This window comes from Balearica regulorum, chromosome 1, assembly GCF_011004875.1.
Source record: "Balearica regulorum gibbericeps isolate bBalReg1 chromosome 1, bBalReg1.pri, whole genome shotgun sequence".
NCBI classification, from domain to species: Eukaryota; Metazoa; Chordata; class Aves; order Gruiformes; family Gruidae; genus Balearica; species Balearica regulorum.
The window spans coordinates 79,340,810-79,355,648 of NC_046184.1; the positions used below are offsets into that span (position 1 = coordinate 79,340,810).

Sequence of the window (14,839 nt, forward strand, 5' to 3'; positions counted from 1 at the left end):
CAGTTCTTCACTGTCGACAAAATACACCTTGAAGGTCTCTGTTTCTTTCCTCCACGCTGTCACTGCATCTGGTAGGTCTCAGCAGTACATTAATTTTGCTTTTTTTTTTTTAATACCAGCTTCCCACTCCTGAGCCTGACTCTGAATACCACCCATAAAAATCAATGAAGCGTGCTAAGTCCAGAGTGACATTAACAAAACGTAAGTGTCACGTCAAGTTTTCATCATGACCTTTACTGTGACCCCTGTGTTCCCCCGCTCTTCCTGGGTGTTATCTCCTGCTGTAGCACAGGCTCCTTCGGGAGAGCTATGCCTTTATTTGCTGTAAAGCACTCTGCTCTCCCGTGATGAATAAAAAATAACAACGGTGGGTTACAGTATGCACGGCATGAAGGACGTGGCTGCCAAGAACGAAGGCTTGATCCTCGCGTTCCACAAAAAGAACGGCTCAGTGTATTTAGCGCGTTGCTCCAAGTGATTAATCCGGCGAATAAAGGTGGTGGGCTTTCTTTTTTGCCTAAGGCACATAAATATTTTTTAAAAGTAAGTTTTAATTCTGCTGGAGAAACAAATTACCTAATTTTTACAAGCCCTACAATGACTTGTGATCAGGAATGGAAAAACAATATAAAATAGTAGACTACTGTATCAGACATATTTGCTCAATAATCTTTTTGGTATCCAGGAGCTTATCAGAAACCTCGTATCAGGTACAGGCTGCTGTGGGTACAGCCTGTTGTTTCTCACTGGAACGGTACCCAGTTCAGCTATCCAAATTCAGAAAGCTGCAAACAGATGTATATTGCAAGAAGCATTCAGTATAGATTTTCATATGTTTGTATTAACAGACTTCTCTTTTAACGTAGGGTTTGTCCCTTCGCTACGGAGTAATCCCTGCCTGGAGGCGATTTAGTGAACAGCCTTGCTGGACTCGGGCCCGTTGGTCACTATTTAACATTGTTTACAGAAGAGGAAAGCAGGGCCACCAGATTAGCAACCAAATGTAAAACCGATTTCAAAGTACATTCTCCGATAGGACGGTACACATCTTTCAAAGTTACGGACGTGAGCGGATATCTGAGAAAAACATGAAATAAGCCATAATTTATCCAAAGATACCCTGACTTTCATGAACCATTGGGACAAATAAAATGTGAATACCTTCCAGAAGAAAACCTTGTAGCTAGGTCTCAAAGGTAACTAAAATCTGACTAGATTTATTTAACATCTGTAGGTATATTTCTAAATCAAAGCATCATCGGTGTAATATATCTACCAGCTGTAAAATTTCTGGAGTGAAAAAAACAATGTAAGAGCTCGAAACAGAAAAAATACCAAAAAAGGGAGGGTTAGTTGTTCCAAATGGGCTCTTCTAGGAATACAGAGTTGAAAAAAAGCCAAAACCAAAAAACCAGCATTGTATTAATATTTTATTTTTAATCAGAGATTAATTAGGTTTGGATTAAGTACATTTTGATTCCAGTATTCCACTCTGATTTTTTTAAAATGTATAGTTCACCCTTATTTACTTAATAATACATATTTTCCTGTATATAGTTCATGGGATTGATAGTGGGATAATGACTCGTTCGAGTCTCTGTCTTTTTTCTAAGACTAAATGACAGTTGTTAAACTGTCTTAGGATCTTTGCCATGTACAGGCAAAGAGCCCTCTACAAAATTAAGTGGAATGATAAGATTTTGCCCCAAAGAACTGAATACTCGGGTAAACAGGAGCAAGAGTTCTAGTATAATTATATTGATAACAGTCAAGGAAGAGCTGGCTAATTTAAAAAAAAAAAAAAATGCAAATTGAATAGGCTTTAAGGACTGATCTAAAGACCACAGGAAAGGACAGTGGATGCTTGTTGAGAGGGGCTTTGCCCCAGTCAAGGGGTTTGAAAATAGGGGGGAAGAAAAGAGGAAAAAAACTAATATTGGTGCTGTGGGAAGCCAAATGACCCAACAGCGATTTCAACCGCTCCTTGATCCACTTTGAAATATTCAAAGCGAGTGGCCTTCACCACTTTCTTCCAAGGTGTGGTTTAACAACTGAACTGATGTAATACCTTACAGCTGGCAAGGGGGAAGATCTCACTTCCTCCTGTCCTCTTCTGAGGTCCTCTTCTCGCCCTTGTGCCTGCTCTGCTGTTCGGTGGCTCCCGGCTGAGTCAACTCAACTCGCCTCAACTCACTAACCTTCAGAAAACTATCCAGTCTTTTTTGGCAGGTTCGTGAATCACATTTTGGTTTGAAAAATACCAAAGCCCAAAGCAGGTAGATGGTGGAACCGGGGCCTGAAGGAAGGGGTAGGAAGAGGGAATGGGGTTTTCTGTTTTCAGCACTGCTGATTAGCTGCATCGACGTTATCCCAAAAGACTGCTCCGCTGCCAGAACTCCATAAACCACAGTTCTGTAGCCTGCAACACCTCACTTTTTGACGATTTCTTCCTGACTCAGTTTCCAGTCCTAAAAGTAGCCTATTGCATTACCGTTAACAAGAAAAAAGACGCGTTTTCACTTTCTGTTGTATTTAGAGCTTTACGGGGTCGAAAAATAAAGGGCTTGGGTTTGGTTTTGCCTAGACCAAAGCGCTTGTCTTAGAGCACAGTAATACGTAATAGTTAATCTAACTGTAAAATCTGGAGAGACAGCACTTGTAATTCTACTACCAAGTAATTAGGTGATGTCAGCACACTCACACCCTGGGTTCATCTAGTCTCGTTTACCCTATAATAACATAACAGTGCCTTCCCTTCACCCCATTTTTTCAGTGACACAGGTAGCTTGCTCTATGTATGTTACATCAAACATTATTAAAGCTGATTTTTTTTTTCCTTTTTTTTTTTTTTTTTTTTGCGAGGGGGGAGCGGTGAGATAGATAGATAGGACAAACATGATGACATGTGGGAGAGTGACAGGGCACTTTATCTTTTACATAGCTTCAACAGGTAAACTCCCAGAATGTAAACATTTCAAGATGAGACACATAGAGTAGGTATACAAACAAGACTTTTTTTTTCCTTTCCATAAAATAGAAATAAATTGGAGGTATACTGAGCTATGGGATACACTTGAAAATCCTAGTCTGGACATTAGACAAACATTTGTAATGCTGAACCCCAGGATAAACAGCAAATATTTTGTGTTCTTTAGCAAATATTTGCAGAATTACACACGGATGAATTAGGTAATCAAAGAAACTGGAAACAGGGAGCATGATTCAAAATGGATGAAAAACTCTAGGATATAGCTCTAATTAAACACTCTTGTGTGCTGCTGCTTGTGAAACAGCATTCGTGATCCACCTGGTCCTGTCATTGGTGTTTCCCAGTGGCTTGGGAACCTTTGGGGTCTCCAGCTATGGCTGTCGAAGCAGGGAACCTGGAGAACAAGTGTATGAGAACCCTGAGAGGTGGGCAGCTGGCAGGAGACCAGCTTTTGAGTATTTGCTGCTTTACTTTCAAACATTCTGAATTTCGTCTGCCAGTTTCTAGAGCCAAATGTAGCAGCAGGTTGAATGTTACCTCAAGCCATAAACAGGAGGTAAAAAGGGAGAAAGGAAGGGAATTAACACATGCAAAATTAATAATAATTAAAAAAAAAAAAAAGAGGGAAGCCCTTTAAAATGACTCAGTTAAAAACTAAACATCTGGTGACACTAGTACGCAGAAAAGCAGACTTCAAAGGCCTGCTGGTACTCATAGAAGTCCTTGCTGTTGCCTTTTTTTAAACCATATATCCAGATTCTTATTCTGGCTCTCACTACATTTGAAGTGAGTGAAATGATCTGAGAAAAGAAGGTTTCTTTGTGTATTTTTTTTTAACTGGCAAGATATGATGAATATTGCAAATATTATAGGAAAGTTTTGGAAAACATGCTGGATTTGCTTCCAGCTCTGATTGCAACAATTTTTATTTCTTGCAGGTTCACTATCAAATTATTTCCATGAGGTTTCCAGAAATGAATGAAGCATTTCAGGCACAGTTTCACTAAAGAGAGACAGGTCTAGCTGCACAAGGATCTGTCATGTGCAATTTTGTTTACTTCTGCCTGTTTGCTAACCTCCAGCTTCAGTGAGTCATGGTATTTTTACTACCATGGTATCCATTCCATAGGCTTTAACACGCTCTTCCACTTAATTATTAACAAAGTCCAAAGGTATCCACCCCTCTCCCACACAGATCTTCTAGCTAAACACAGCTCCGTAACCTCTTCTTATTTAAAATTGTTCTTTATGGTTTGGATAAATATAGTGTTAGTGGTTGAGGCTTTCATGTTGCTGAAATGACATCCCTTCCCAGTTCTCCAAGCTCGGAAAGCTTTCAATATTACGGTTCCTGCTGTTGCTTACATTCCTCGTGTCCAAACAACCAGGACTTGTCCACGCTCCAGTCCTGCAGACATCTTCTGGTTTTGCTCCTCGTCATCCAGTTGAAAATCACTTTCTTTTCTAGGATTCCTTATACTCGCCTTCTAACCAAAAGAAGCCCTTTACTCCCTTTCCTTATCCCTCAGATCACTTGCTACACTCATCTTCTCTGTTTCTTTGGTGAGGCTTGACGGTGGTTTGATGCCAGGCTGACTTCAGAGGTAACGCAGATGGAAGGAACTCAGCCAGCGCTCCTTCATCACAGCACGCCACCTCTCCAGGACGTGGCGGGGGCTGTGCCGTGAATTAGATCAGGAAATCATTTTTATTTCCCACTGCTTTTATTATTTTCCGGCTGCACAGGTCCCCTGATCTGGTTCACAGCGTGGCCCTGCAAAGAGCTGGAGCTGGGAAAACTGAGGGGTAGTGCAGTACCGCATGAGGGCAAAAAAAGGTGGGAATGGGTGTTGGGATGTTTCTGAGGCCACGGGATCAGAAAACTGTGGCCTTTCTGCTACTGGCCTGAGATCAGCCTTCCGTCACTTTCTAGCAAGTAACAAAGTAACAAACTTGTTGTTAATATGCCAGTAAATCTGCATGTGTTTTCAGAGTTCATCTGACCTTCCTCTCCTGTTTACTTTTTCTGTCATTTAATGCCTTGTTTGCAAATTGTTCTATCAAACACTTTAAACAATTTTAGAAGTACAGTCATGCTTTAAAAATATCTAGCTAGGACTTAGTTTTGAGCCGTTCATATTCACACAACAAAGCTGACCAGTGTAAAGAACAGTGAGAAATATTTGAACGAGAACACGGATGGACAAAGTGTGAGGGAAAGCCTGGTACCTGAAAAGCATCAGCCTGACTGTGTTGCTTTGGTTTAAAAATCTGACTTGTAGACACACAATTGATTGAGCAAAAAGCCCAGAAATTAAATATATGATTGTTCTTAATAAAAGGCAGTTCAAGCATATGCTCAATGTATCAGTTGTGAATACTGGAAAAGACTGGGTGTAGCACAGTGAGTGTTAGTCATGGCCTGGAAACAGGGTAGGAAAACAATTTAAGCTGAATAGTTACTCAGTTAATTGCTTTGAGTAAGTCTCAGATTTACACACCCTAGAACCCAAACTCAAAAATTTTACTTGATTGTATGAGACAAACGCTTGCCTTTTCTCTGGGGGTGGGTTCGGGAAATCTCAGGGACTTTCTAAAACTGCGTTTGCAGTAGTACAAGCAGAGAGGAAAAGAAACTGATTGCATTAAGGATCTTGGATGACCGCAAAACTGTGATTAGATGAGCTCTGGAAAAAGCACTGGAGTGGCTATGAAGTACCAGTGCCGCCCGGTGCGTATCCTACCTGCTTGCCACGTGCTACCACTCTGAAAGCGGCACGCGACCTGTACTTTCCCTTTAATTGCCTCAGTTAAAAAAAAAAAAATCAACCAAACCAGCTTAGCTTTAAACTCACCTTCAAAAGCCACCGGACTTTGCACCAAAACAAATATACATGCACATGATTCATACCGACTCTCCTTGGGTGCTCCGGCAATAACACAACTTTTAAAATCACTGCACCTGCTTGCTAAATAAACGTGCTTACACCTTTGGTGCCTGAAGAACATGGTCTGAAGTGTACATACTTAGTAGGTAGGCAAGCATAAGTTCCAACTTCAGTTTTAATTTCTGCACTTGGACTGAATTATTTACAAAGATATGAAATCACAGCAAGCTGACATTTACATGGTAATTCCTTCTTGAAATCTGCATAAAACATGAGCAAAGGCTCAGAAACTACTGAGGCTTAGGTTAAGGCTACAACTAAAGCCAGACAAGGATATGTAAGCATTGATTGAAGTATGCTGGGAGAATTTACCAGTTACAGTGTAAGCTAATCTAGGCATGTAAGGGAATACATACATACTGCAGAGGTATATAGGAGGACACATTCAAAAGAAAACCAGGCAGAAGTTGCTGATAATTGTATGAAGAAACACGATCCACCATATGTTCATTCTTGCTTCAGTGTTCTAATATGTCGTGCTAATGTACAGGCTCTTCAGGGAAAGGGCAGATTTTCTACATGATTATTAAAGGATAGTAGAGAGAGCATGGGCTGTTACAGGAAAGAAGGGCTGGGATTTGGAAGCAGACGTCAGAGAGGGGTACAGACCTGACGTAAATAGTAAAGAGAATCAAGAGGGACGGTAAAAGATAGCTTTAGCTGGAGAGGGGGAAGAATGAAAGCCAAAAGAGATGTTGCAACAGTCGGCTAATGAATAAGATATGAATCATAGTTACAGTGGCGATGACAGGTAGAGATTTTAAAGATGTGGCCCAAGAAGAGAATTTCAGTGAGACAGATAAAACACTGAAGGTGAAATTGAGATTGGAGAAAAAGGGGCAACATTCATTAAGCCAATGGAGAAGAATAAGGAAGAAGTGAGAAGACTGGATAAGAAAAGACACTCTTTGAAATAGGAAACATTCAAATGGTATTCAGTTCAAAGGACTGGAAATGCAGGGATCAATAAATTAAAAGGAATTAAGCAATTAAATTAAGAATTAATTAAGAGTACAACTATTTCCAAGGATAATAGGAAAAAAACTTGCATATAGGAGGAAACTGTTATCCCTTTAGTCACACAACATGGCAAGTACCATGTGCATCAAAGGAAGGAAGGAGCAAAAAAAAAAACCTAGTAAGAGAATAACAAAACTTCTCCCTAGTTCAAGATACCAAGCAGTGATTTGTTTTCTAAAATTGTGTGATTTTATTATACTAAAATATAATATATACACTATATACTAAGTCTAACTGATTTTTTAGCAGTTCTCAGAGACTAAAAGATCCATAAATAAATCTGCTAAATCCTGCTGAATCTGGTAATACAGTGTCCAGTACAAAAAGAAATGTATAGAAAAGGAATCTTACACTGGAGGAAGAAACAATTCAGATGAGAAGGTAGGGGGATTTGGGAAGGAGTTTTAAGAGCAATTGCTTATTCCCATATACTGTTTTCAAGTTGACAGTTTCCCCTATGGTTCCTCCACATCCTGCAGAAGGCTCAAGTGTGGGCTCCCCCTCAGAAAAAAGCTTTGGGCCGTACTGTTTTCCCCCTTTCTTTCAGTTCACCCTTAATATGTGCATCCTGCATTTCTGTAAGAAAGGTGCTTGCTCACTGCTAATAGTTTTTCTTTAAATAACTTTTTTATTAAAATGGAGAAATGAAACAGATATTGACAGTAATAATGACCGGCAGGGGGAGAGAACTGTCACATAAAAAAATGTTAATTCAACAATTCTCAGCATTGCTGCCAATCATATAGCTACCCATAGCAATTGACAGCAGCAGCATAAAAAGAATATCGGTTATTAGAGAAATTCTAAACATTTTGAGTTAAGAAGGGTTAATTAGTAAGTTGAAAGCACCATCATCTTACATGCAACTGTTCTTAGTCTTTTTGATGCAGGAAGAGACGTACGGACAACTGGAATGTTTGATCTTGACACTCTGACAAATAATTAATTATTTCACTAGTAAGTAAAGAGTAATGAGCAAAATAATAACTTTCAAATATGGCTAGAAATTATCTGAATGACTGAGTTCATATCTTACATTGACGGGGTGGCATGGTAAACACCTCTAACAAAAATTAAATATAAGTAACAACTTTAATCACTTATTATGTTGGGAAATAAAATCTCAGCTTAGATTAAAAAAAAAAAAATCCAATGTCTAAATAGTTTTGTGGAACATTAGACTTGTGTAAACCTGTAACTTGCATCCTGGTTCCATCCAAAACCTGTCATATTAAAATGAGGCTGATGAGCCTCATATGATTTATCTTAAAACGTTTTCATTTATCATCTTTAGTGTTAGAGCTTTGTTCTAATCCAGGAGAGAGATGCCCATCGAAAAACAACCAACCCTCAAAACCAGCCTGCCCTAAAAACAACAACAAAGCACAGTAGCACAGCCGTTTCTGTAACAAGACTGCTGTACTGGGAGAGAGCTTCATAATGAAAGGTCAGGATGGGTAAATCTCATAGGTCTCCTCTGTTTCACCAGTTTGCTTGGTGGTGGGCTTTTTTTCAAGGAGGTTGATTTGGTGAGAGAGAACTGCTCTTTTAACAATAATTTACATAGTGTGTATGCACGTAACCCGTGTATTAACTTAAATCAGATGTAATCATCTCCTGTTCATTATCACATGAGACTTTTGGCTTTGACTTATTTTGACCAGGCACAAATGAGCAGGATTCAGCATACACAAAATTATATGCAAAAAGTCTTAAATTACACTCGAATAGTTTTCTACACTTCTGTTGGTGACCTCTGTTCATAAAACTCATTGTCTTGTGATGGTCCAGCCACATCTATTCTTTAAAGAAGAGTAATTCAATAATATTAAAATAATTTTCATTTAGTACATGCTAGTTCAGTAAAACTTCAGTAGTCACATGAAGAGAAACAGAACCATACATATGCTATTTCAGCTTATAAAATGCTGGCTATGATGCTTGGTCTCTGCAGTTCCCGTTCAAATAAATACCTAAATGGGAAGACTCTATTTCACTTATTATATCAACTATGTCAGGAAAGTCTTTCATGATGACCCAGCAAAAATGAGGTACACTGTCTGTTAAAATCTCTATCGTCAGATCAGCAAGGGAAACCACAGCAAATATTTGAGCATGAGGCCATCCCACTTCCTGCGTTTTACCCGTCGTTGGAGGAGGTGGCGAAGGCGTTGCCAATTTTTGCTGGTATAGTCCATTTCCCAGACTTCTGAATGAGTCTGTGCTGACTTGGATCTGCTCATCTGCTTCCACAGAATTGTTAGGAGAGACTCTGTATCTGGCCTTTAAATAAACGGAAAAGTGGTTTTGTTTTGCAAGTGAAAACATTTTGTGACAGAAATGCTGCGCATGACTGTGGAGACCTCTGACAAAGCCAGCTGGCTACTGGAAAGATGGAAAATCAACGACTGCACAAGTCTGGCTGCTTGTTTCACAACTGTCGAGCTGTTAGGCAACAGTAGTATGGTTATTGTATATTAATAGAATATAACACTAATTAAAGCTTATTCCAGCTAAAAGCCTAGCAAATAATCTAATTTCTGATTTCTAAAAGCTTGCACATTTAAATAGCTAATGGATGTTTATGATATTTAGCATGTTATTAAGATCTGAACTGCGATACAAATTTACGCAATCCAGTCAGTAATCTACACTTAAAGAGTGCTTTTGGTACAAAAAGAATCAGTATGGTCTCCCATAAAACATTTTAAATGCAGAATACATTCTCCTCCTTTAGTACAGATGCCTTCTGCAACACCAGCCACTTTTATGGACAAAACATATGCAACTTCTTTAGAAGAAAATACTTCCAAAATAGGGATTAAGAGAGCTCTTCTCCATGTCTAGGATAACACAGTCCTCTTCGCTGACCACGCTGTAGATGGGGGTTGCTATGAGTTTGGTTATCAGTGAGTGTGGGATGGGGAACCCACAGCTCACAAACAGGAAACAGCCCACAACTCAGTTTAAATTCCAATAAATATTTTGTGTTTTTACTGTGCCTTTGGGACAGCGTTAGTGTGTGAGCCAGGAAAAGATGTATGAAACATCTATTTGCCCCTCAGAAAAGCTAGCTGAGCTCAACAACTGGGATAAAGCCTAGACACCCTGGCATGCCTCTCACTGGCAACAGCAAAGCCCTGGTGTGGTGAATCCCTCAAAATTCCCAAGACAAAAGCCCACAACCATACCAAGATCTTACTTTTGAGAATTGTACTGCACGGCTTGCACAGCATCACCTCAGGGACTAGCAAAACAAGTTAGCATGCAAACAGATCTCCTAAATCCAGTCTGAAACTTGGAAAACTCAGACTCATGGAAACTCCAAGACAAGTGTCCTCACTCTCCACAGCTTCCTTGGAAAACAAGAGGGGAAACAGTTTTAAGAGCTGGTCACATACGCAAAGAAAACCAATATATATATATCTGTAACTGCACAGATATATATTGTGTATATTTCAGGGGGGAAAATTAAAGAGAAGGAAGGGAAGTGAGGAAGCAAACCAAACTGATTAAAAAACTCATCTGCTCAGATAACATCTTTAATGGAAATAGTCCCTGATCCTTATTACCAGTTGAGGTTTGTTACACACAGACTGTGGGGAAACATAGTTGTTAAAATTAGGAATTAACTTACTAAATCAACTGCTTCTTGCGGCATTGGGACAGACCTTGGAGCAGCACTGATGGTTGAGAAGTTGGGCTGTGACCAGAACCAGCTTGAAATAGTCTGAAAAAGCCTTAAATAAATGTGAGGGCTTTTGTTAGCTTTTATTTTCTGCAGTTAATACTGCCTTTTATTGGTTGGTCTTGAGGCATGCCATCTGATTGTTTTTCAGCCTCTACTGTTACTGTTGTTCCTGTAGGGAGTGCTCTGGTGTCCAGGTCCATGTGCTTAACCCAAGTTTATGAGGAATTTATGGGATTAAATATGGTGCTCACTGCAGTAGTGGCCAAGCCTCCAGGACATCGCTCTCCTTCCTTCCCTTCTGGGCCTGTGTTTCAGTTTTCTGAACTGCCACAAACTCTGTTTCCATTGAGTAAAAACAAGCAGAAGCTGCATGTGTGTACTTGGTAGCTGTAAAATAACTTCCCATTGGAAACATCTGAAATGAGTCATGTTTTCTCCTCCTGGCACCTAAGTTATTTACTACTCAGGTCAGTAATAAAGTGCCTTTTTTTTCTCCAAATGGAGTGAGAATGTGAAAGTGAAAATGCAATTTTATGATTAAAAAAAGCTAGTGATATCTTTTGTACAGAGATGACCACAATCTACGAGGATCATCAAGAAATGTAACATAGATGAAGCAGTCAAAGAGGAGAAATCGACTGTGGGGGGAGAAGCTGACCCCCTTTTAAACCCACTGTATTTATGCTCCTGGTTACCTTTCCAAGATGTAAGAGCCTGAGGAAGCCAAAACCCTTTACAAAGCCTTGTTCAGGGGTTTGCTGGGGTTTATTCAGGATTTCGGGCTTGGCTTTGTAGCCGTGACCCGCGGTTACTTTCTAAATACGACAAAGCTTTCCTTAGCGGGCCGCCTTAAAGGAGAAGTCCCTGCACGGCCCCTCCGCACCTCCCCTGAGGGCCAGGGCACGGCCGCTCGCCCTCCCACAGCCTGTCCCGGCCGCAGCCCCGCCGCTCACGGGAGGCGAGCGCAGACTTTGCCCCTCAGCGGGCAGGCGGGCAGGCAGGCAGGCGGCCGGCCCGCCCCTCCGCTCGGCGGGGCTTTATTCGCCCTTGACGGAAAGTCTCACCGCCTCAGACTCGCCTCTCCCTCCCCGCCGCCGGTTCCGGGCTCCTTCCGCGCGCGCCGCCGGTAAGCCACCGGGGCGCGCGGAGGGGCCGGGGGGGCGGGAAGGGGAAAGGGGGGTGCGGGGGGGGTGGGGGTGGAAGATGAGGTGGAGGCGCGCGCGTGCCCCCGCGCTGCGCCCGGCCCGGCGTAGGTCTCTGCTCGCGCAGCCAATCGCGCGCGGCCATTGCGGGAGGTGTGTGCCACGACCTCACTTCCGGTACCTGTCACCCTGCCGCCCAGAGTCAGTCAGGCGCAGGATCGGGGTACTTCTGCCCTCCTCCGACCTACCCCCCCCCCCAGCCCCCGACCCCCGCCCCGTCGGGCTGACAGCGCCGGGCGGCTGTTGCCGGTGGCCGAGGCTGGCGGCGAGAGGGTGCTCGCGCGCCGGCAGCGGCGGCTGGGAGGCGCTGGGCGCGCGTGTGCCGAGAGCCGGGCGTCCCGCGGGACCGAAGGCTGATCGCGGCCGGGGACGTGGCGGCGCCTGCCTTACTCGACCCGGCCCCGGCCCCGGCCCCGGCCCCGGCCCGCCGCGCCCATGGGTGCCGAGCGGCGGCGGGCGGCCGCACCTCTCCGCCTGCCTGGGGGCCGGCAGTAATGCACGGTATTGCCTTAGGGGCGCTCCCCCCCTTCCCGTCCGCTGCGGTGCAGAGGCTGCCTGCATCCCGGCTGGGGCTCCGGCGGCTGAGGGGAGGGAGGGCACGGGGAGGGGGCGGAGGCGGTAGGAGCGCGGGTGGGTGACGCCCCCGCCTCGCTAACGCAGTGGCGTTTTTGCTAATGAGTTGTCCTTTCTTCTCCCCCTTCTCTCTCTTTATTATTTATTTATCTACCTCGTCGCCGCGGTTTGAAGCCCTCCGCGAAACTCCGGTGGTGGCAAAAGCGAGTAGAAGGAGTTAGCCGGCCTGGAGAGATGCTTTAGCTGTTCCTGCTGCTGCGCTCGGGCTTCGCGCCAGCTGCCCGCCGTGCGGGGACCGCGGTAGGCGGCAGCCCCGGGGTCAAGGGGGCTAAAGGACGAGCGAGAACCGGCTCTGGCAGAGGCTGGCGTTTGTACGTAAAGCACCATCTTGGAAACTTTGTGGGGACACTTCAGGGTGCTGGGAGGTGGGAAACGGAGGACAATGACAATGTCCTATCATGTAAGGTGCTGTTTTGCAATTGTCATGTCTCTTAAATGCAGCACGTTCGGATTGTCCTTAACCTGGTTTGAGAAATGAACTTGGGCGCTAGGCAGAAAATACGTGCTTGGAGGTTACCTCTATTGGCTTGGCTTGGTCAGGCAGGTATTGCTTTTACCAGTCCGTTGATCAGAGGAGAGTCCTGTATCACTTAGAGCGAGGAGTGGGTCGCTGGGAGCTCCCTCTGTATTTGCTTTTGTGGTTTCACGAGAAAAACCATGTTCTCGACTGTCCCTATGAGGCTGTCCACTTACTTTCTGAAAAGTAAGTGAAAAAGATAGCATTCAAAAAGTAATAGAAAGGAGTGCTAAAACGTATTGCCTTGTATTCATATTAAGATTAGCACAGGCTCACTGACACAAGTAGCTGTTCCTAAGCTCTCTGATGGAAGGCGTACAAGATTAGTCAGACAGGATTATCTGGAATCGTGGTGTTTGGCACTTTGGTGGCTTTGGATGTCTTAGTAGTACTGCACAAATAAAGATACTGCGTAAGGTTTGTTGGGAAGGAAAGTTTTAATCAAATTGTACTTGTATTATAGAACATGCACAGACTTTGTTATTGGCATCTAACACTGATTACTGGGTTGAAATTTGCATGGTCTTTGCAGATAGCAAAATTGATAAGCTATAAAAAATGTTTCCTTTATAAATTCTGAATCACTGACTTAATATTGAGGCTACCTGGTCTCATGCTGAAACTGACAGCAGTTGTGGTGCATGTGATGTGGTCACAAGTCTGCTCAAAGCTAAACCAGTATCATAACCTTTGTTATTTGGCATGAGCTATCAAGCAGCCATTGGCTCTTAGTTACTCTTAGTGGCAACTTTTTGGATTCTAAGTAGCACATTGTAGTGTTTCAGAAAGATGAGAGTGTGCGCAGACCTTATCAGAGGTTTGTAGAACTGCGTAGCCAGCATGCTCTCTTTCTTTTCCCATGTTTGGAAGGAACACTTGGCATAGTCCAAAAAAAAGTTCTTATCAATCTGCTGATGCCTTATATTGAGTCTCATCCTCTGCAATCAGGTGGCATAGAGAGTTTTGGCTACCTATGATAAACCTGTTCTGAAACCCTTGCAGTTTTCTCACTTGCTTTTCAGTAGTTCTTTAATGTCTTCATTTTCTATTCATCCCCCTCAATACTGTAGTCCTCTTAAAGGGTATTATGAATTTTAAACTATGGAAAAAGGGTTGTATTTCAGTTGTGCTTTTTGTATCGTTATACTTTTAGTATTTTTTGTCTTGAGTGTTATAAAAATATTAGAGAAGATATGTCCTACGTTAGTAGGAAAGTAGGATACATGGCCTAGGATATTTATCTTGTTCTAGAAAATAGATTCTAGTGCTCGCTGTTAACCCAAAGTAGTCAAGGAGGGCAATGTAAATTTTCCTAGTATTTTTTTAGAAGAACTTCTTATTTCAAAATTGGAAATAGCACTTTTTGTCTCACTACTTTGCTTTAGCTTACCTGCTGAGATTCGAGTTCTGTTTCTCTTGCAAATGGCATATTTGTTGGGGGGGGGGGGGGAAGAGAAAACCATACTTGTCTTAGAAAATAAATAAAGTTGAATTCATATTTATTATAAGTACAGACATATTTTCTTACAGCATTTTTTAATTTTAAAATTTTTAATTTAATCTGACTTGTTTTGCAAAATCTCCCCGAATCATTAATTTGTTTCCTTTTTTAGTTGAGTGGACAGGGGAGTCTATTTAGTCAAAGCATTATTAATTTTTATAGCTATGTATGCTTTTAAAAAAATAAATTAACAGGCCTTGTATATAAAATAAAAATCTCTACCTTTGGGGCCAGTTGCAAAGATATCTTGTGGGGCATGTGTGTACATGCAACTCGGAAACCATAATGACGCTAACAGTTTGTCAACGTAGAGACTTGGACGTTTGTGAGAATGCTCT

At 42.4% G+C, this 14,839-nt stretch overlaps 1 protein-coding gene across 10 annotated transcripts in view; it reads left to right on the forward strand.

Moving 5' to 3' along the window:
- The first annotated feature begins 11,520 nt into the window (after positions 1-11,520).
- The window catches only part of PPARA (peroxisome proliferator activated receptor alpha), a 44,729-nt gene continuing 41,410 nt past the window's right edge, over positions 11,521-14,839 (forward strand). For 3 of the 10 annotated variants that reach the window (XM_075760584.1, XM_075760598.1, XM_075760600.1), the window contains exons 1-2: positions 11,947-12,013; positions 12,598-12,794. The gene's annotated coding sequence lies outside the window, so the exon portion shown is untranslated. The other 7 variants (XM_075760595.1, XM_075760599.1, XM_075760617.1 and 4 more) reach the window with 4 other exon arrangements.